At 43.2% G+C, this 21,826-nt stretch overlaps 1 long non-coding RNA gene across 1 annotated transcript in view; it reads right to left on the bottom strand.

Moving 5' to 3' along the window:
- The window catches only part of LOC111981551 (uncharacterized), a 61,468-nt gene that overhangs the window by 28,901 nt on the left and 10,741 nt on the right, over positions 1–21,826 (bottom strand). The window contains exon 2 of the long non-coding RNA XR_002879610.2: positions 4,378–4,657. This is a non-coding gene — a long non-coding RNA (uncharacterized lncRNA). The remainder of the gene's footprint in view (positions 1–4,377; positions 4,658–21,826) is intronic.

Raw genomic sequence — 21,826 nt, 5'->3', positions numbered from 1 at the left:
CTTAAATTTGATTCGGTTTGTATAAATCTCTCCAATATCAGAGATATCTGAAGAGACCATACCGTCACAGATCATTTTCTGATTTTTGTGGATTAGGGATAGCTAATAATGCCAACCAAAGTGGCTGCACGTCTTTCATCGAAGGTTCTTTCCTTCCTTTTTCTCTCTCTCGATCTCACACATTCTATCCCTCTGTCCCACACTCTCAACCCTCATGTTCTCAACCCTCATGTTCTCCCTAAGCCCACTGCTCTCAAGGGTGTCCGTTACATACAGTAGAAAGTGATCAAGACAAGAACCCTACAGTCATCCAAACATACCCCCCACCTAATTCTTCCTCTGAAACCACAGGTGCAGTGTTAAGCTTCCATAGAGACAAACTTCGTTCACCCCGGCACACACCCCCCCCGGCACACACCCCCCCGGCACACACCCCCCCGGCACACACACCCCGGGCACACACACCCCCGGCACACTGCCCTCTGTGGTTCCCAGTCTCATGCAGTCCCACCGCTGGAGCAGAACATCTGTACTGGAATCAGGTTTTGCTTGGGGATCATGAGCCACATCCCGACTGGAAGAAGGCTGGGATGGACCTACTGCTGCTGTTGCTGCTGCTGGGCCTCAGACCATAGAACCGTAGCCCTAATGCTGCTGGGCTTCTGTACCCTGCTCTAGCCTCCACTGAACTTACAGTAGGTCTACTACTTTCAATCACTGATCCCACAATTTGACTTTACCTAAATGGAATAGGCACAAAGAAAATGCCATCCTATAATGCCAAAGCAATTACACTGAAATAGCATCTATGTAGGAAATTGTATTTCACAAGAGACTGGAATCAAAATATGTTTTCAACAAATAGTCCGTTTTCAGCTGTGTCTCTGTACTGTAGAGAAAGTAAAAGTGATAGAGCGACATGTCGCCATGGTGTGATCCTCTCAGGCAGTAGAGTACAGGAGGTGGGATCTGGGATAGGGAGAGGGTGAGCTGACCTTGTTTACATTGCTGAGTCTAGTAGACGATAAAGCCAGTCGTTTTCCACTGCTTGTGGCCTTACGGCATCTCCACATGTTACATCCTATGTTATGTTAATCTAAAATGGATATCATTCTGAAATGGCATCATACTGGGTTTTTCACTGGCTGGCGTTCACTCCTGTCCTGCATGGCGGCAAGACTCAAGGACTAACAGCAGCCATGTCACACATACTGTCTACTACAGAACAAAATAGGCCTACATTCAATGGGTAGTAGAACAGTCATTTGTGTAAGTTGTAACACGACACTATAAGGTATAGGGCCTATTCAGAAAATATTATTCTTTGGGAACTTTACATCAGCCTAAATAACAGGTGGCAAATTAACCACGGTGTGAAGATTTATGAGTTACCTCCCATGTGTGCTAATTTAGAGAACCATGACTGATCTGTCCCAGCAGTACTGGGAGGAGGGCAGAGAGAGGGATGAGGGGGAGAGGGCAGAGAGAGAGAGGGCTGAGGGGTAGGGGCTGAGAGAGAGAGGGCTGAGGGGGAGAAGAGGCTGAGGGGGAGAGGGCTGGGAGAGAGAGGGCTGAGGGGCGAGCTGGGCTGAGGGGGGAGAGGGCTGAGGGGGAGAGGGCTGAGGGAGAGAGGGCTGGGAGAGAGAGGGCTGAGGGGGAGAGGGCTGAAGTGGAAGAGAGGGCTGAGGGGAAGAGGGCTGAGGGAGAGAGGGCTGAGGGGGAGAGGGCTGAGTGAGAGAGGGCTGGGAGAGAGAGGGCTGAGGGGAAGAGGGCTGAGGGAGAGAGGGCTAGAAGAGAGAGAACGGACAGGGACAGACAGACAGACAGTCTCTGTCTCTCTGACCGACCAGACACAAGTCTTCATTCACTGCGCCCACTAAAACAGCAGTTTGGGTTGGTAGGCTGAGCTTTAAACATGAGTGGGAAACGAGAAGCAGCTGGTCTCCTGTCCTCCCAGCTCGGCCTGCTTGTCTGTCTGTCTGTCTGTCGTTCGCTGTGTGTGTGTGACAGAGAGAGAGAGTTCTGTGCTTCATGGTAGAACTGATGCCCACACAATCCACAAAGGTGTGTCTGTGAGTGACTGCTATTTTCATTACTTTATATCAGACAGAGACAGACAGACAGAGGGTTGAAATAGTCCATTGTCCTTACTCCTGACCTATGCGACCTAAGTCAAGTGATATACTTTGTAGATGTCTCCATTGACCGAAGTCTCCCACACTGATCATCAGTCAAGTATTTGGAGACAAACTGTTAAAGCTGCCACCAACTGAGCACTACAGCCAATTCTGTTAGCTTTTAAGCTTAGCCTTGGTACTTTATAAACAATGTAGCCACCAAGTCTCAGCACTTTATCAGCCCACAGTGCATATCAAAACCAGAAGCATAGCAGGACCATTCTCTCTACGCCAGACAATCTTGGAACATTCCAAGGTGTTTAGTGGCTTACAGTATGTGCCATTCAAGGCCATCAATGCATTTGATTATTCTCTGGTTGTTTATATGATGTTCTGTCTGCAATGCACAATAAATAGTGTATTTCTCCTCCTGGACCCACATTGATGTATAACTATAACATGGAATGGGTCGGCTGATTAGCCATAATCACCACATTGGGTATAGCTCATTAGCAGCCACATAGCATTTGGAAGGAGCACACCAAATTATGCTCAATTTTATCACAGGTATCTTTTATATGAGGGGAAATCTAGTTACAGTAAACACAGAGAGAGGGGCAGAGGTTTTACAGACAGTGATTAATTAACCCCTTCTTACAGGCAATCATTTAAAAAACAAACTCAATGAAACTTGACAGTCACAGCTATTTTAGATTTGCAAGGGTGAGGTGTGTGAGTGGGGTGTGTGTGCGTGTGTTCGTAAAGTATTCAGACCTCTTCACTTTTTCCACATTTTGTTACATTACAGCCTTATTCTAAAATGGATTTAAATGTTTTTTTCCCTCATCAATCTACACATAATACCCCATAACGGCAAAGCAAAAACAGTTTTTTAGACATTTTTGCAAATGTATTAAAAGTAAAAAACGGAAATATAACATTTACGTAAGTATTCAGACCCGTTACTCAGTACTTTGTTGAAGCATCTTTGGCAGCGATTACAGCCTCGGGTCTTCTTGGGTATGACGGTACAAGCTTGGCACACCTGTATTTGGGGAGTTTCTCCCATTCTTCTCTGCAGATCCTCTCAAGCACTGCCAAGCTTGTAGCGTCATACCCAAGAAGACTCAAGGCTGTAATCGCTGCCAAAGGTGCTTCCATTTTAGAATAAGGCTGTAATACAACAAAATGTGGAATAAGTCAAGGGATCTGAATACTTACCGAATACACTGCATGTGTACCTTTTGGTTATAAAGCTTGACACCCAACTGTGTCCTTAACAAATGTGTGACGACTGAGAAATTCTGCACAGGTCAAACCTGTCTCAAAGTCCAACACCATACCACACCATACACCACACCATATACAGGAAGACAGCAGAAGTTGTATAGGCTAAATAATAAAAAACCTTCCCATTCAAAAGACACCAGCTATAGTATAACAGAAGCTTATGCATATGTAAACTAGGTTTGCTCAAAATGATTGACACTTGTTGCTCTGTACAAACAAATGCAAATATCCATGATTAACTCCACATAATCAATCTCTTTCTCTKWGTTGAMAGCCTTTGAAACAGGYSKGATGARAAAGAGKGMAATCTTCCCCAGCCGAGCCTCCAGCAGTGGATCCCCTGCAGTCCATCACAAAGCTTTCAGTGGCATTCATTGAAAATGACAACTGGCTGTCCATCTTAAAACAATTCAAAACATCAAAAGGGGGGGGGGGGGGGGGGGGGCAGATGACTGCTAATGTTCACATGCTAGACCCGGTGGAGATCATAATAGCTTTGCCCCTTCATAAATACCGCTGGGCAAAAAATAGACCCACAGCCAACCTCCCAGTGAGTCTGTGCACCTCCTCACCCCAACAATACACAAAGCAAACCTGCCTGCAGTTTGTGAAAACATACCTTTGCTCAATAAATCAAAGTGACTAACACTGCAGTACTCTACCACTAGGTTAGGTAACATCACAAAAAGAGGACAAGTTATTAATAACCCAACTAGATTAATAAACTTGCATTCAATATGTCAGTTATCAAACTATATAACTACCAATCAGACAATCAGTTACAGTACCAAAAACAAAGGAATATAGACCATGCTGAAATTTGTTATAAGTTAACACAGACAGACAGACAGACAGACAGACAGACAGACAGACAGACAGACAGACAGACAGACAGACAGACAGACAGACAGAGACAGACAGACCTGCAGTAACAGTGATGCAGTAGATAGTCCTGTATTGGGCTACTCACCATCAGTCCCGGGGCTCAGTGAAGCCAGTCCAGTCACCAGCAGTACAGTCCTCCAGGCCCATCCCCACGGCAACCACACAGCCACCATCCTACTGTTCTGTACCACCGCACGCACAATCCCTGAGACACTAGCTGGCAACACAGCCCACCACTACGCAGAGAGGATGTGTTTGTGACTCTACGTGAGTGAGTGCCAGTCCCCCTCTGTCTCTTCTGCGATCTCAGGAACTCCCCACAACACACTGCCACCCTGCAGCCTCCAGCGCTATGCACTGACAGCCTGGGAGAGAGAGGAAGAGAGAGAGAGGGGGGAGAGGAGGAGGAGGAGGAGGAGGAGGGAGTTACTCAGTTGCTCTCTGTCACAGTGTTGTTTGACCAGCCTTTTATCTGAACACCTCGTGGGGAGAACAACAGAGGTACAGCTAAGCCTCCCTGGACCCCACCACACACACACACACACACACACACACACACACACCTGTCTCTTATACACATCTAGATGTGTATAAGAGACAGGGGGAGGGGAGTAGTGGAGCTAAAGTTGGGTTGAATGGGGTGTGTGAAAGGGCATATATAAAACCATTTTGACCTCTGAAGACAGAGACACAGAGAGGGTGAAAGCATGGAGGATGAGAGGGACAGTAAGAATGTTTCTCATAGATTCAAGGCAATGTGTTTTTGTTACTTCTTCCAGTGGAAGAAGTGCCGATGTATCTCAGCATATCTCTGGGGTCCAGGAGAGAAGATCCTGTGTGTGACAGCTCATCTCAGACCAGTTACAGAGCAGTATGCAAAGTGGGGAGCAAACACACACGGCCGTACACAAAAGCTCTTCACAGGTCATGTGATTATCACCCACACCTCCGGGCAGCAACACACCCCCTCTCTCGTCGAATCACAATCACTTACACAGCACAACGCACACACCCACACATCCACAACACACACACACACACACACACCACACATCACCACACACATCACAGCCACACCAACACACACGCACACAACGACACACACCCACACAACACACACACCCTCCCTCCCTCCCTCCCAATTGGGCCAAATTCCACCAGGCAGCACAATACTTTCTGTGGGTTATAACCTTAAAAGGATTAGCCTAACTATTACCAAGATTATATCAAGTTTGCTAGAGTGCCCCTCAATACAGTTTTCGCTGTGATGTGATGGTGCAACAGGGCCAAATAACATACAATGTCATTCTATGCCGTGATTTTGTGGAGGGTGTGTGTTTAACAACGAGAGATAAAAAAATATGTGGTCCAAATGGTGGGGTGAGCGGTAGGTAGCCAAATAAAGACAATAACAGCTGCCATATTGTCCTGATGGCAGTGAAGCATGTGGTAAGAGGAAAACCAACCAAATGGGCCGCTCTTCTCCTACACCTGTTATGTCTTCATAAGGACCTCCGTGAACAGCAGCCTGAATCCACTTCTCTCCCAGCCAGGATAGGGGGCTTCTCTCCCAGCCAGGATAGGGGGCTTCTCTCCCAGCCAGGATAGGGAACAGGACAGGGGGTCAGTAGACAAGGGCTGTAGTCTGGAACTCTTTCCCTGCAAGGCTGTATGTCTATCTGTCAGTCCTGATTTGCGCCGCACTCTGGATTAAATGTGATAAGTCTGCCTTTCCTGGAGCACGAGTGCATGAGGAGGGATGTGAACGGGTCAGCGCACCTCACACCCCCCCTCTGAGCTGCATCAAACGCCCAGCGTGGAGTCCCCCTGCCCTGATCAAGCAGCCGCGAAGAACCAGGGAGATGTGAGGGGGTTTGGGGGGTAAGGGGCTAAGCAGGTGGGGGTGGTTGGTGGGGGTCTGGTCGGGCAGATAAAGGAGTTTTGGAAGTAGCGACGGGCTGGTGGGCTGGCTGGGATTTTGAGATGTTAAAAACCCTTTCTATCCTGATCGCTTTCACTATTGCTTTGATTCCTCTGCTGAGCTCCAAACCGCAGATCCACTTTTCAAGTCTTGTTACATATAGCCAGCCGTCTGTTGGTTAGGTTTCTTAAGAAGAACACTCTGTCAGCACCTTGACAGCTTATGCAACCCCACTATTATAAGCTGTTGCTCTCCAACTAAACCCTGATCAGAGAAACAGGAGTATTTGCTTGGACATGCAAAGCACCTGCATACAACAGCTTGACTCATTTGGCTGGTACTTGGTGTCATTGTTGGTTATCACTACCACCCACAAATATGTCCTTTGAGAACAGTTAAAAAAATATATATTAGCAGTAATAGGGCATGAAAATATGCCTAGCTTCTCAAAATTCAAAAAGGAAAACTTTGAGAGAAAACACCTTTTGTCGTACTGCAAGAAAAATGGTGAAGAATAACCTCAGAAACCTCACCACTAAGCCATGGCAACAAAAAGCCGTGACAACAACCCAGATGATTAAATTACAATGGGCCAGCGAAGGAATGCGTGTCATGAGCAATGTTCCGCAGACGGTCACACTGACCCCGGGCTCCGTGAGAAATGGGGGGAGGGGGGGGGGGGTTGCCCGAGGCCTCAGAAAAATTGGGGGATTTTCGGCAGCTCAGTGGTTAAACCTGCCGCTGTCACAGAATCTTGGGCTGAATTTTGACCGTTTATTACCGTGGCAACACAGCTGCCTGGAGCAGGGAGCCCAATCAGGATGCAGGGATGGAGAGGACTGTGACATCATGTTTATCCCAAGGCCAGACAGTGAGACGTACTTCCTTTTGTGGAGCGCTCATCATCCTCATTTCACATGAAGAACACTGAGATCATTTTAAATAGACCCAGCTCCCATCTCCCTCTCTCCCATCAGTCTCCTGGTTTTTCTGTAGAGCCAAGTTTGTGGGATAAGTTTGTTAGAAAACAAACCAATGCTGTAAAAATGTTTTTTTATAAAACATATCCACCTGCTTTGGCAGTTTGACACGATACCAGTTTCAGAAGCAGCATCGTTAGTGTATGACGCAGCACTCTCTAAATCATTATGTGGATCCCATATATAAATGATATTCCATTTTAAATGTGACCCCCTCCCCTTCTCTCCAGTCCACAACTCTCCTCTCCTGCAGAGTCTCATCCAGAGAGAGAAGAAAGAACCTTATGAATATGCAAGAGCCACACAATGGAACAGCTCAGAGATTATACTCCGATTCAAGCTTTGAAGTCCAAAAGAATGCTGAGTGAGTAGAAAGAAAATACAAACTTTATTGAAGGACAGTAAAAGACTGTCACAGCAAGGCTATCTCTCTCTGTGAGGGAGCTGCTGAAAGCACTCAGCCACAATCATTTATATTGCTGCAGATGATAATGGATAAGACTCCTCCGCAAACCCATTTCACAAGATAATGATAGCTGGCCTTAATTCTGAGATTCTGTATTCACCAGTTATGAAATAAAAACACAGTTGAGTTGAGAACACAAAGGAAATGAGAAACAAGGTCTTAGTGTCACGCCCTGACCTTAGAGAGCCTTTTTATTCTCTATTTTGGTTAGGTCAGGGTGTGACTAGGGTGGGTACTCTAGTTTTTGTATTTCTATGTTGGCCTGGTATGGTTCCCAATCAGAGGCAGCTGTCTATTGTTGTCTCTGATTGGGGATCATATTTAGGCAGCCTTTTCCCCACTGTGGTTGTGGGATCTTGATTTTGTATTGTAGCCATTTTGCACTACAAAGCTGCACATTTCTTGTGTTACTCTTTATTGTTTTGTTGCTGGTTCACATTAATAAACATGATGAACGCCTTCCACGTTGCACCTTGGTCCAATCCTTCCAACAACGATCGTTACACTTAGTATACAGAAGGACAGAACAGCTTTTCCAATTGTCATTTCTGAAAATAAAACTGAATGCCACCAACTTCAAATGCAATTAGGGCTGACCCCATTTAGTCGACTGGTCGATTGTTTGTTTTATAGGCTGTTAGTCGACCAACATTTATTTAGACCAGCAGCAGCCCCCCAAAAAATCACTGTAAGACATGTGCTACTGAAATTGTATATGGTTATATTACGTAGGAACAATGGTGCAACACTAATAAACATCTGATTATTTTAGAACAGATGCGCTTTCTCCCGTGATGGATAGCAGTCACTCTCCACGGTTGTGAAACACATCAGTGCGCTGCTGAATTGGCGCCTTCTCATAGACCATGTTGCTACAGTAACCGGGATATTGGTGTAGAGAACAAAGCTGTGGAGGCAGCAGTGGAGTTAGGAGATGAGAAAACAGCCATTGCCTTAGTTGTCTAAGAAAAGTTAGGAGAGGAAACCCCAACTTAATTAGGTCTATAATCAACAGCCTAACTATTAAATGTGCCTGGTTTGATAAATCATCCATATATACAGTGGGGAGAACAAGTATTTGATACACTGCCGATTTTGCAGGTTTTCCTACTTACAAAGCATGTAGAGGTCTGTAATTTTTATTCATAGGTACACTTCAACTGTGAGAGAAGGAACATCTAAAACAAAAATCCAGAAAATCACATTGTATGATTTTTAAGTAATTAATTAGCATTTTATTGCATGACATAAGTATTTGATACATCAGAAAACAGAACTTAATATTTGGTACTGAATCCTTTTTTGCAATTACAGAGATCATACGTTTCCTGTAGTTCTTGACCAGGTTTGCACACACTGCAGCATGGATGGCGCCACTCCTCCATACAGACCTTTCTCCAGATCCTTCAGGTTTCGGGGCTGTCGCTGGGCAATACGGACTTTCAAGTCCCTCCAAAGATTTTCTATTGGTTCAGTCTGGAGACTGGCTAGGCCACTCCAGGACCTTGAGATACTTCTTACGGAGCCACTCCTTAGTTGCCCTGGCTGTGTGTTTCGGGTCGTTGTCATGCTGGAAGACCCAGCCACGACCCATCATCATGCTCTTACTGAGGGAAAGGAGGTTGTTGGCTAGGATCTCGCAATACATGGCCCCATCCATCCTCCCCTCATACGGTGCAGTCGTCCTGCCCCTTTGCAGAAAAGCATCCCCAAAGAATGATTTTCCACCTCCATGCTTCACGGTTGGGATGGTGTTCTTGGGGTTGTACTCATCCTTCTCTTCCTCCAAACACGGCGAGGTGAGTTTAGACCAAAAAGCTCTATTTTTGAATCATCAGACCACATGACCTTCTCCCATTCCTCCTCTGGATCATCCAGATGGTCATTGGCAAACTTCAGACGGGCCTGACATGCGCCTGCTTGAGCAGGGGACCTTGTGTGCGCTGCAGGATTTTAATCCATGACGGCGTAATGTGTTACTAATGGTTTCTTTGAGACTGCTGGTCCAGCTCTCTTCAGGTCATTGACCAGGTCCTGCCGTGTAGTTCTGGGCTGATCCCTCACTTCCTCATGATCATTGATGCCCCACGAGGTGAGATCTTGCATGGAGCCCCAGACCGAGGGTGATTGACCATCATCTTAACTTCTTCTATTTCTTCTATTTCTAATAATTGCGCCACAGTTGTTGCCTTCTCACCAAGCTGCTTGCCTATTGTCCTGTAGCCCATCCCAGCCTTGTGCAGGTCTACAATTTTAGCCTGATGTCCTTACACAGCTCTCTGGTCTTGGCCATTGTGGAGAGGTTGGAGTCTGTTTGATTGAGTGTGGGACAGGTGTCTTTTATACAGGTAACGAGTTCAAACAGGTGCAGTTAATACAGGTAATGAGTGGAGAACAGGAGGGCTCTTAAAGAAAAACTAACAGGTCTGTGAGAGCCGGAATTCTTACTGGTTGGTAGGTGATCAAATACTATGTCATGCAATAAAATGCAAATGAATTACTTAAAAATCATACAATGTGATTTTCTGATTTTTGTTTTAGATTCCGTCTCTCACAGTTGAAGTGTACCTATGATAAAAATTACAGACCTCTACATGCTTTGTAAGTAGGAAAACCTGCAAAATCGGCAGTGTATCAAATACTTGTTCTCCCCACTGTATCTACAGAAATAAGACAGATCCTGCTTCTGTTGCCTGTTTGAGTGTTTGTTTAATAGCCTACTGATTCCGTGAGCACCAAGCCTTCTGTGAGCACCAACCACAACATGTTGGATAAACAACTTTACACATTCGGCTGTTTTTAATAAAGGATCCCCCCCCCCAAAAAAATTAGAACAGCCTCTCTGGTATTATTTATAATTGATTTAGTGTTGTTTACACAGTTCCACATTTTCCGAAAGTTATATTTTCAATAACCCTTCTTTTTCTTGACCTCCTTATTGTTATTATTGCTATTATTGTTATGATCATCATTATTATAATAATAAATAATATCATTATCATTAGTAGGCTTAGCATAGCATCCTTGTATAACCACCATCGAGCTCTAGGCCTAAGAGCATTCTGTTTCGTCTTAATACCGTCATTTACTTAGGCCTATATTTCAATACTTCTATAAGCTACAGTATCAATCATTCATTATACGAGTCATTCAAGCATTTTAGTTTTAAAATAAAATAACAAAGCAACCCTTGAATAATTAGAGTAAACAATAAATAAACCGTTTCATTTTGGAAATTGCATTCACGAATGAATGCGACTGGTTTTAGTATTTGCTGTAATAAAGGCGTTACAAAAACACGTTACAACAGACTCTCTGGTACGATTATCATTTATTTTAGTGTTGTTTACATTGTTCCAAACGGTCAGAAAAATGATATTTTAATCTAACGGCACATGTTTGGGACATAATATGCACGCAGCGCTTGCTCCTTAACTTATTTTTCTTGATCTCCAGTATTTTCCACAACTAATCAAATTTATTCCACACACCGGGGTGGCAGGTAGCCTAGTGGTTAGAGCGTTGGGCCAGTAACCGAAAGGTTGCTAGATCGAATCCTCGAGCTGACAATTTAAAAATCTGTCGTTCTGCCCCTGAACAAGGCAGTTAACACACTGTTCCTAGGCCAACATTGTAAATAAGAATTTGTTCTTAACTGACTTGCCTAGTTAAATAAAGGTTAAATAAATAAAAAATCTGACTTCCCTTTGCCTTCTGAGCAACCAGTAAACATTCCCCCGTTTTGTGTTTATTTGTCACATCCTCTGCATCCATTTTGCTGTCACATGTGTTATGATGTTCAGAGTTTGTTATAACCAATTTTATGATGTGATTATGATATGCTATAGGATAGGCCCTATTGGTCAAGTGCATGCGATGCATACATGTGTCATGTAAAGAGAGCAAGAGTTGAGGGAATAGGGAATGTTTTTCCTTAACTTCTTTCAGCTAGGGGGCAGATAACGTTCCCAAGGTAAACGGACTATTTCTCAGGCTCAGATATTAGAATATGCATATAATTGACAGATTAGGATAGAAAACAGTTTCCAAAACTGTCAAAATATTGTCTGTGAGTATAACAGAACTGATTTTGCAGGCGAAAACCTGAGGAACTCCAACCCGGAAGTGCATTTTTCTTATTTTATCCCTGTTTCATTGCTTGCCCCTCCTCCATTTAAAGGGGTATCAACCATATTCCTTTTCCAATGGCTTCCTCGGGCTGTGACCAGGCTTTAGACATAGTTTCAAGCTTTTATTTTGAAAAATGAGCGAGATTTATCAAAACGTGTCAGGTGTCCTTTGATTAGTTCCTGCGCAGGAGAGATGTGGCTCGACATTTTCTTTCTCTGTAGTATTGAACAGTTTACCGTCCGGTTGAAATATGATCGATTATGTATGTTAAAAACAACCTGAGGATTGATTATAAAAAACCTTTGACATGTTTCTACGAACATTACGGATACTTTTTGGAAATTTCGTCTGCCGACGAGCGTGTGGTTTTCTGAACATAACGCGCAAACCAAATGGCGGTTTTTGGTTATAAAACTAATCTTTATCGAACAAAATAACATTTATTGTGTAACTGGGAAGCGTGAGTGCAAACATCTGAAGATTATCAAAGGTAAGCGATTCATTTTATTGCTTTTCTGACTTTCGTGACCAAGCTAATTTAAGGCTAGCTGTTCTAGCAGTGATTGATACACTCACAAACACTTGGATTGCTTTCGCTGTAAAGCATATTTTCAAAATCTTACACGATAGGTGGATTAACAACAAGCTAAGCTGTGTTTTGGTATATTTCACTTGTGATTCCATGATTATAAATATTTTTTGTATTATTTTTGAATTTGGCGCTCTGTAATTCAGCGGTTGGTTACGAAAATGATCCCGTAAAAGGGATCTGTGCGGAAAGAAGTTAACAAATGAGGGATTTCGGGAAACAGAACAAATCAGAAATGGCTATAATTATGTTATGAGGTGGTCGCTGCAGCAGGGAGGAGAGAGAGACAACGGGTGCTAGTCACACAGTCACTCGCTGTCATTGTTTTTAACACAGCACAGCAAGACTGATCCTCATCCGGCACTATCAAATCAATTACTGGTCGGACTCCCTCTAGTCATTTGAATTATGATATATTAATTATTTAACCAAACACTGCGATTAAAGTATGAGGCAAGCTCACTGCGTACAGTTGATTTGATTTAAACGAATAGGATGTCTATATATGGAAAAATACATGTTTGGTTGAAAGAACAGACAACACTCAGTCAAGCAATATTTTTTCAGTTGGGGACAGCCCTAAATACAATTCACTAAACTGCTTTTGGGAAGGAAATGTAAACCGCTATGTCATGTATCATTTAGAAAAGACACCTGCATGCAAATATTCACAACGTAAGTCAATAATTACATTGATTGAGTGTACCTACATGTACATATTACCTCAATTACTGTGACTAACCTGTGCCCCCGCACAGTGACTCTGTACATGTACACACTGTATATTTTATTGTTGCTCTTTAATTATTTGTTATTTATCTATTTTATTTATTTTCTATTCATTGTTTACTTCAGTTTATTTAGTAAATACTTTCTTAACACTTATGTTTTCTTAAAACTGCATTGTTGGTTAAGGGCTTGTAAGTAAGCATTTCACTGTGAGGTCTACACCTGTCTACACCTGTTGTATTTGGCGCATGTGACAAATAAAATTTGATTTGATTGATATATGATTCAAACTATAAAATATGAAGATGACCTGTTCTAGATGAAAGTAGCACAATGTGTATCTATGTGTCAGTTTATTGCATAATTGCATAAGAAAACCCATGCAGAGACATACGTTATAATTAAGTCTAAGGTGCAGTGGGTGTTGACTGACTGACAGACAAGGGCCCGGGCCCACACACTTCCTGTGAGCTGAATGCCTGCCTACACTGGGCTGTATAAATGTCATGACGTTGGTTGGTGATGCTCGTAAACATCTCACCTGCGCACACACGCACACCACACACACACACACACACAACACACACACACACACACACACACACACACACACACACACACACACACACACACACACACACACACACACACACACACACACACACACACACACACACACCACACACACACACACACACACACACACACACACACACACACACACACACACACACAGGCATTCTGGGCTGTATAAATGTCATGACGTTGGTTGGTGATGCTCGTAAACATCTCACCTGCGCACGGCACACGCACGCACACACACACACACACACACACACACACACACACACACACACAACACACACACACACACACACACACACACACACACACACACACACACACACACACACACACACACACACACACACACACACACACACACACACACACACACACACAAACACACACACAGATCTGGGCCAGGCAAGTTCCCTACACAGAGCGTACATTACTGAATGTTTCCATTATAAACACTGAGAAAACAAACAAGGCCAACATTTCACATCTGAATAAGCATTCATAAAACCTACTCAAAGGTAGAGGATGCAGGACGTTATTTCAGACACTTCTCAACAATGCAACAAGGCACAATGTAAACCCCGGTATTAGACTATGTTGTAACTGCTAATTGAGTTATTGGTCTTACACTGGTATGGAATGGGTTACAGCCCAAACATGAAGAAAGAGCCTGGGAGACTGGGAGAACGAAATTGGTGTGTTTCTTTGTATTAATCTGTGAAATTTCTCTGTAGCTAAAACAATAGCTGGAATAATTACAGTTTGGTAGCAGCATTTATAAAACATGAACCGTACAGTCTATTGGGGGACGAGACAGATTTCCTCTGCTGCCCAGGGGAAGAGGCTGGACGAGCCACTACAGTGAGTCACGCTCTTAAAGGGCTTCTGTAGACAGTGGTGTAAGAGGGCCATCCTACCTGCAGCTGTGTAGCCCATCCGGCATGGCCCAGACTACTGTGAATTATGACATGTCTACATCTCAGGGCACTTTTACTACACAGACACTTAGATTTTAGTTGACTGCGTTTCTTAAATATCCCTAATTGGTTGATAGACACGTCTACAGAAAACATAGAAAGCCTGTGTAAACGTTCTCTCTATTGAAAAACAGTGATATGGTACATTTTTATATTGACATTGTCATTTACATTGTTGTAAAGTAAGAGTCTGAAGTGTTATAAATTATACGTGGAAGAATAACATATTATTCCATCATTTGGTTTCCATTTGTTTATTGGCCCATTTGTTCAGGAGGAATGTGTTGGTTGTTCCAAGACAGAGGGAAGGAAGAAAGGAGGTGAAAAGCAAGAGAACAGTGGAAGATGGAAAGGGGAAGTTATTTCACGTCAGGCTGACAGTAGTGAGATTCCAGTCGTAGCAAACACTGACTCAGGACATTCCTCAGAACGAGCTGTCAACCAGCCTCATTTCCCAATCATGAAATGTTGCTTTCTGTCAGGCCCTGGAGCATAGTCTAGAGGCGTTTGTGATTGAACTGAACAAATATGTCACACCCAGAAAGTGAGTCCTTTTTACTGGTCCCCCCACAAGTGCTCTAAATTTTAAAAAGCACGTTGAGACGGCAAATAATCTCAGGTCAAATGTAACTCAGCTCTCTCGAATTACCTCTAAAATGTCCAATTATTTATATCTAGTGGATACTCCTCTACCCAGAAACTGACAAAACAATACAAACAATATGTGGTGCCTGGGTAGTGTTAACAAAAAGCCGGAAGCTATTCATTACCCCAATCTCCATATCTCTGCTTGCTGCAGCATTGAGCTCCAGTGAAAGGCCTGTTATTCGAGTACAGTACGGGCCTATCCACTGGACCTATTTAACAACAGTGCACCTCAATCACACCTGCTCCTTACGTTCCACCCATGGGCATCTTCGTTACTAAACAGCCACACAACCCTGGAGATGTTTGGCCTCTCACTGCAGAGAAGGCGCTCCAAAGAATGAAAGGGTTCTCGTGGTTTTCCATGGCCAGGGCAGGCAACCCCATGCACTGGCCAAGAACAGCACAAATCTCTCTCTCTCTTTCACTTCACCTCTCGCTTTCCCTCTCTCCGTCAGTGTGTTCTGCTCACAGAGCCTAGTCTTGCCTGCCTGTAGCCGGATTCTTTCCAATGAGAGGGCTACCTTGTTTGTGTCAATGGCAGGCTTGCCATCAGTTTCCCCTCTCCTGTAGTCACGATCTTATTCAATCATTGAACACCTGATAATTTCCTTCTGGCGCCTTCTCTAATATATGTAAGGCAGGGGACATGTCCCCCCCACATAGTGAAATTGCATTTTTGCCCCCCCCAGTTTTATCATTGGAATGTGATGGGGGGAAAAGGCATACATGTTCTTTAGGACCATGTGGACGCCTCCGAGCGGTCGGGTAGGCTGTTTGGAGTGTTTATCAGACTGGATAAAATATACATTAACGTTCACAAGTTTGGGGTCAGGAAAAACACATTTTATGTCCATTAAAATAACATCAAATTGATCAAAAATACAGTGTAGACGTTGTTAATGTTGTAAATGACTATTGTAGCTGGAATCGGCTGATTTTTTATGGAATATCTACAAGCGTACAGAGGCCCATTATCAGCAACCATCACTCCTGTGTTCCAATGGCACGTTGTGTTAGCTAATCCAAGTTGATAATTTTAAAAAGCTAATTGATCATTAGAAAACCCTTTTGCAATTATGTTAGCACAGCTGAAAAATGTTGTTCTTATTAAAGAAGCAATACAACTGGCCTTCTTTAGACTAGTTGAGTATCTGGAGCATCAGCATTTGTGGGTTCGATTACAGGCTCAAAATGGCTAGAAACAAAGTTTCTTCTGAAACTCGTCAGTCTATACTTGTTCTGAGAAATTAAGGCTATTTCATGCAAGAACTTGCCAAGAAACTGAAGATCTCGTACAACGCTGTGTACTACTCCCTTCACAGAACAGCGCAAACTGGCGCTAACCAGAATAGAAAGAGAAGTGGGAGGCCCCGGTGCACAACTGAGCAAGAGGACAAGTACATTACAGTTTCTAGCTTGAGAAACAGACGCCTCACAAGTCCTCAACTGGAAGCTTCATTAAATAGTACCCGCAAAACACCATTCTCAACGTCAACAGTGAAGAGGCCCGTCCGGAAGTCAGGATCCAGTTGCAGAGGGAGGTGTTTGGTCCCAGGGTCCTTAGCTTAGTGATGAGCTTTGAGGACACTATGGTGTTGAAGGCTGAGCTGTAGTCAATGAATAGCATTCTCACATAGGTGTTCATTTTGTCCAGGTGGGGAAAGGGCAGTGTGGAGTGCAATAGAGATTGCATCTGTGGATCTGTTGGGGTGGTATGCAAATTGAAGTGGGTCTAGAGTTTCTGGGATAATGATGTTGATGTGAGCCATGACCAGCCTTTCAAAGCACTTCATGACTACAGATGTGAGTACTACGGGTCGGTAGTCATTTAGGCAGGTTACCGTAGTGTTCTTGGCCACAAGGACTATGATGGTCTGCTTGAAACATGTTGGTATTACAGACTCAGACAGGGAGAGGTTGAAAATGTCAGTGAAGACACTTGCCAGTTGGTCAGCGCATGCTCGGAGTACACGCCCTGGTAATTCGTCTGGCCCTGCGGCCTTATGAATGTTGATCTGTTTAAAGGTCTTACTCACATCGGCTGCGGAGAGCGTGATCACACAGTCATCCGGAACAGCTGGTGCTCTCATGCATGTTTCAGTGTTACTAGCCTCGAAGAGAGAACAGAAGTAATTTAGCTCGTCTGGTAGGCTCGTGTCACTGGTCAACTCTCGGCTGTGCTTCCCTTTGTAGTCTGTAATAGTTTGAATTCTGAGGCTGGTCGATGTTCAACTCATCGCCTATTCAATTCCCTGTAAGATGGATCTGTTTGCACTTCCTACGCCTTCCACTAGATGTCAACAGTCTGTAGAACGTGGAATGAAGCCTCTACTGTGATGTTGAGCCGGATGGGAGGTGTTTCAGTCATTGGTCTGGCAGAATGCCAGTTCCTGGTCACGCGCATACCAAATGATATCGTCTTGCTTCCATTACTTTTAGAGACACAAAGGAATTATCTGGTTGGAACGTTATTGGATATATATGATAACAACATCCTGAAAATTGATTCTCTACTTAGTTTGACCAGTTTATTCGACCTGTAATATAACTTTTTGAAGTTTTCGTCCGAGTTCGCCTGCATCTGCGCGAACGTTTGGACATGTGCACTAAACGTGCTAACAAAAGTAGCTACTTAGACATAAGTAATGGACATTATCGAACAAAACAACGATTTATTGTGGAACTAGGATTCCTGGGAGTGCATTCTGATGAAGATCATCAAAGGTAAGGGAATATTAATGATGTAATTTCGTATTTCTGTTGACTCCAACATGGCGGAGAAATGTTGTTATATCTGAGCGCCGTCTCAGATTATTGCATGGTGTGCTTTTTCTGTAAAGTTTTTTTGAAATCTGACACAGCGGTTGCATTAAGAACAAGTGTATCTTTAATTCTATGTAAAACATGTATCTTTCATCAAAGTGTATGATGAGTATTCCTGTTATTAGATGTGGCTCTCTGCAATTTCTCCGGATATTTTGGAGGCATTTCTGAACATGGCGCCAATGTAAACTAAGATTTGTGGATATAAATATGCACATTATCTAACAAAACATACATGTATTGTGTAACATTGTCACGCCCTGGCCTTAGTTATCTTTATTTTCTGTAATATTTTGGTTAGGTCAGGGTGTGACAGGGGGGATGTTTGTGTATTTGTCTCGTCTTGGGTGGTTGTATGGTAWAGGGGGTTTTGGGTAGAGTGTATGGGTTTGTGTTGAGTGRAGGTGTCTAGGTATGTCTATGGTTGCCTGAATGGTTCTCAATCAGAGACAGCTGTCATTCATTGTCTCTGATTGGGAGCCATATTTAAGGCAGCCATAGGCATTGGGCTGTTGTGGGTAATTGTCTATGTGTAGTGTTTAGTGTCAGCACTATTTGTTTGAATAGCTTCACGGTCGTCTGTTGTTTTGTTCGTTTGTTTTGTCTTCATAATAAAGGAAGATGTATTTCTCTCACGCTGCGCATTGGTCCTCTCTTCAAAGTTACGACGATCGTGACAAACATGATGTCCTATGAGTGTCATCTGATGAAGATCATCAAAGGTTAGTGATTAATTTGATCTCTATTTCTGCTTTTTGTGACTCCTATCTTTGGCTGGGAAAATGGCTGTGTTTTTCTGTGGCTATGTACTGACCTAACATAATCGTTTGGTGTGCTTTCGCTGTAAATCCTTTTTTAAATCAGACATGTTGGCTGGATTCACACCATGTGTAGCTTCGAACTAAGGGCAACCATGGCATCTGACAGGAGACGCGTCCATCCATGATGTATATGGGTAAGATAGTCTAGCTAGCTACATTTTCAGATATTACACGTTTCTAATTTTGACAAAGTGGTTTCATTTCAAGTTCAAATGTACTGTTAGCTAGTTAACGTTAGCTGGCTGGCTCGCTAACATGACTTGTATGATTTTATTATTCGTATCTCAGAGCCATTTGCTTAGCTAGTTATAGCCTAATGTTAGCTAGCTAACATTGCACCTGGTTGGTTAGCTACCTGCAGATTCATGCAGGGTAGTAATGTCATGAGTTGGGATTATGGTTCATTGTTTAGCTAGCTACTGTAGCTAGCTACATGTCTTAACAAAAGACTACACTATGCAAGTAACCATTTCGGGTGCGTTCGTAAATTCAGTCTGGCCATCTACTCCGATTTCAGAGCACTCTCGTCTGAGTGTGCCAGAGCGCAGAATAACTGATTAATTTACGAACGCTCAACACCCGTTGAACATGGCCAGTGTCAGTAAACGTCGGCAAAAAAACATAATTAAATTGTTGCCAACAGTTACAGTTACCAACGCTCTAGATAACATGAAAACAGCCTAACCAGCTCTGCTAGGGCGAGTAAAATGGTCAGAGTTTGGGTGGGGGGCTGAAGCTTAAGAGGTTGTGAATGATGCTGAATGGGTGTAGACAAAGCAGAGCTCTCCAGTAGGTACCAAAAAATTCAAAGGCAATTTTCTCAAAAGTGAGGTTACAATTTTATCAACTTTCAAAGCATAATTACTTTCCCATTGTTCCTCAAATGCAGTGTATGATATGCCATTTTGTAGCTCTGTGTCTCTGCTTTCATCCAATGTAAAAAAACACAATTTAAAATGTTGCTACATAAGACCGAATCAAGGCGGTCAGTCACATATGTTGCTTTTTATCAAGTGCATATATGATGAAATGTGTCACTGCTTTCGCTGCAGTTGTGGTGCTGTGCCTCAATCTAAAGCCAGACTGAACCCCCCTCAGTATGTTATTTTCAATTAATACGTTTTTTAACTGAGTTCACTAGGGATTCATAGACTTTGGCCAGGATAGGGAGTTGGGAGATAGGACGATAGTTATTAGCATCTGAGGGATCTCCACCCTTTAGCAGTGGGAGATCATAAGCTGATTTCCAAATGCTGGCTATGGAATTGGTCAACAGACTCAAGTTGAAAATGTGAGCCACAGGTTCAGTAATAATACCAGTTGCTATCTTTAAGGAGGTAGGGATCCAGGTTGTCTGGACCTGCAGACTTTTTAGTGTTTATTGCTTTTAGTGCTTTATAGACCTAGCATAAGAAACAGGATCAAATTTAAAATGGTTCACGAGGGCCTATATCATAGTTTACTGTAACAGAGCTTACATTAGAGGCCTGGGCCCCACCATTATGAAAAACTGAACCAGCAGATACAATGTGCTTGTTAAAAAACCCTACAATATTGGCTTTATCCTTCACTTCATTAGAATCCATCATTAAATGGTCAGGAATGCCAGATGATACATTAGAACCTGACACTGATTTGATTTGCTTCCAGAACTTGGTAGGGTTGTTTAGGTTCTCTGACTGCATTTAGATAGAAATCTGATATGGACTTTCTGATCAATCCTGTACATTTGTTTCTTAGCGCTCTGGAGGCCCAGCCAACAGGAACATGTGTTTCTTAGCGCTCTGGAGGCCCAGCCAACAGGAACATGTGTTTCTTAGCGCTCTGGAGGCCCAGCCAACAGGAACATGTGTTTCTTAGCGCTCTGGAGGAGGCCCAGTCAGCAGGAGCATTTGTATGTCTAGCTTGAGCCCAAGAGACATTTCTCTTTCTAATGAATTCTTCCAAGTTATCTGAAAACCAGGGACTGTCCCTACCACTGATTCTAAATTTCTTCACAGGGGCATTGTAACGCTTGTCGTGGTTGGAAAAAGAGGAGGACCAATTTACAGCGTGGTAAGTGTCCATTTTAATTATTATAAAACTGAACACTAAACAATGCAAAATACTGGGGGAAAAAAACGAAACAGTCCCGTATGGTGAAAACACTAACACAGGAAACAACCACCCACAAAACACAAAGGAAAACAGGCTACCTAAATATGGCTCCCAATCAGAGACAACGACTGACACCTGCCTCTGATTGAGAACCATACTAGGCCAAACACATAGAAAATACCTAATAGAACAAAACATAGAAAAACAACATAGAATGCCCACCCCAACTCACACCCTGACCAAACTAAAAATAAAGATATAAAAAAAGGAACTTAGGTCAGAACGTGACAGGCATGCTTATCACAAAATGACACAAATTTCATATCAAAATAGTCCCAGGCAGTGTCAACATCGGGAATCAGACTTACTCTGTCAATATGATGGTACAGAACATGTAAGAACGCTTGCTCATCAAACTGTCTAAAATGTATTTAAAAAATATAACAGGATTTGGCTTGGGTCATTTTTGTATTTCAAACACAAGCAATTGTACAGTGATCACTGATATCATTACAGAGTATCCTAGTCGATGTGTATTTGTGAGGGGTAGTCGTTAGAAGAATGTCCAATAGCGTTAATTTGTTAGGTGCTTCGGGATTCGGTCTTGTAGGACGATTAATTAATTGCGCGAGATTCAGAGAGTCACACAGAGGTAAGCGTGTCCCAGTTCAAATGTCCTAAAATAATGAGTCATTTAGCTTGTGCAGGACATCAGAAAGAGAGTGAAGTGTGTCACCAGAAGCCGAGGGTGGTATGTAGCAGCCAACTAC

Source organism: Salvelinus sp. IW2-2015, linkage group LG20, assembly GCF_002910315.2.
Source record: "Salvelinus sp. IW2-2015 linkage group LG20, ASM291031v2, whole genome shotgun sequence".
NCBI classification, from domain to species: domain Eukaryota; kingdom Metazoa; phylum Chordata; class Actinopteri; order Salmoniformes; family Salmonidae; genus Salvelinus; species Salvelinus sp. IW2-2015.
This window is presented reverse-complemented; position numbering and strand designations above follow the sequence as displayed.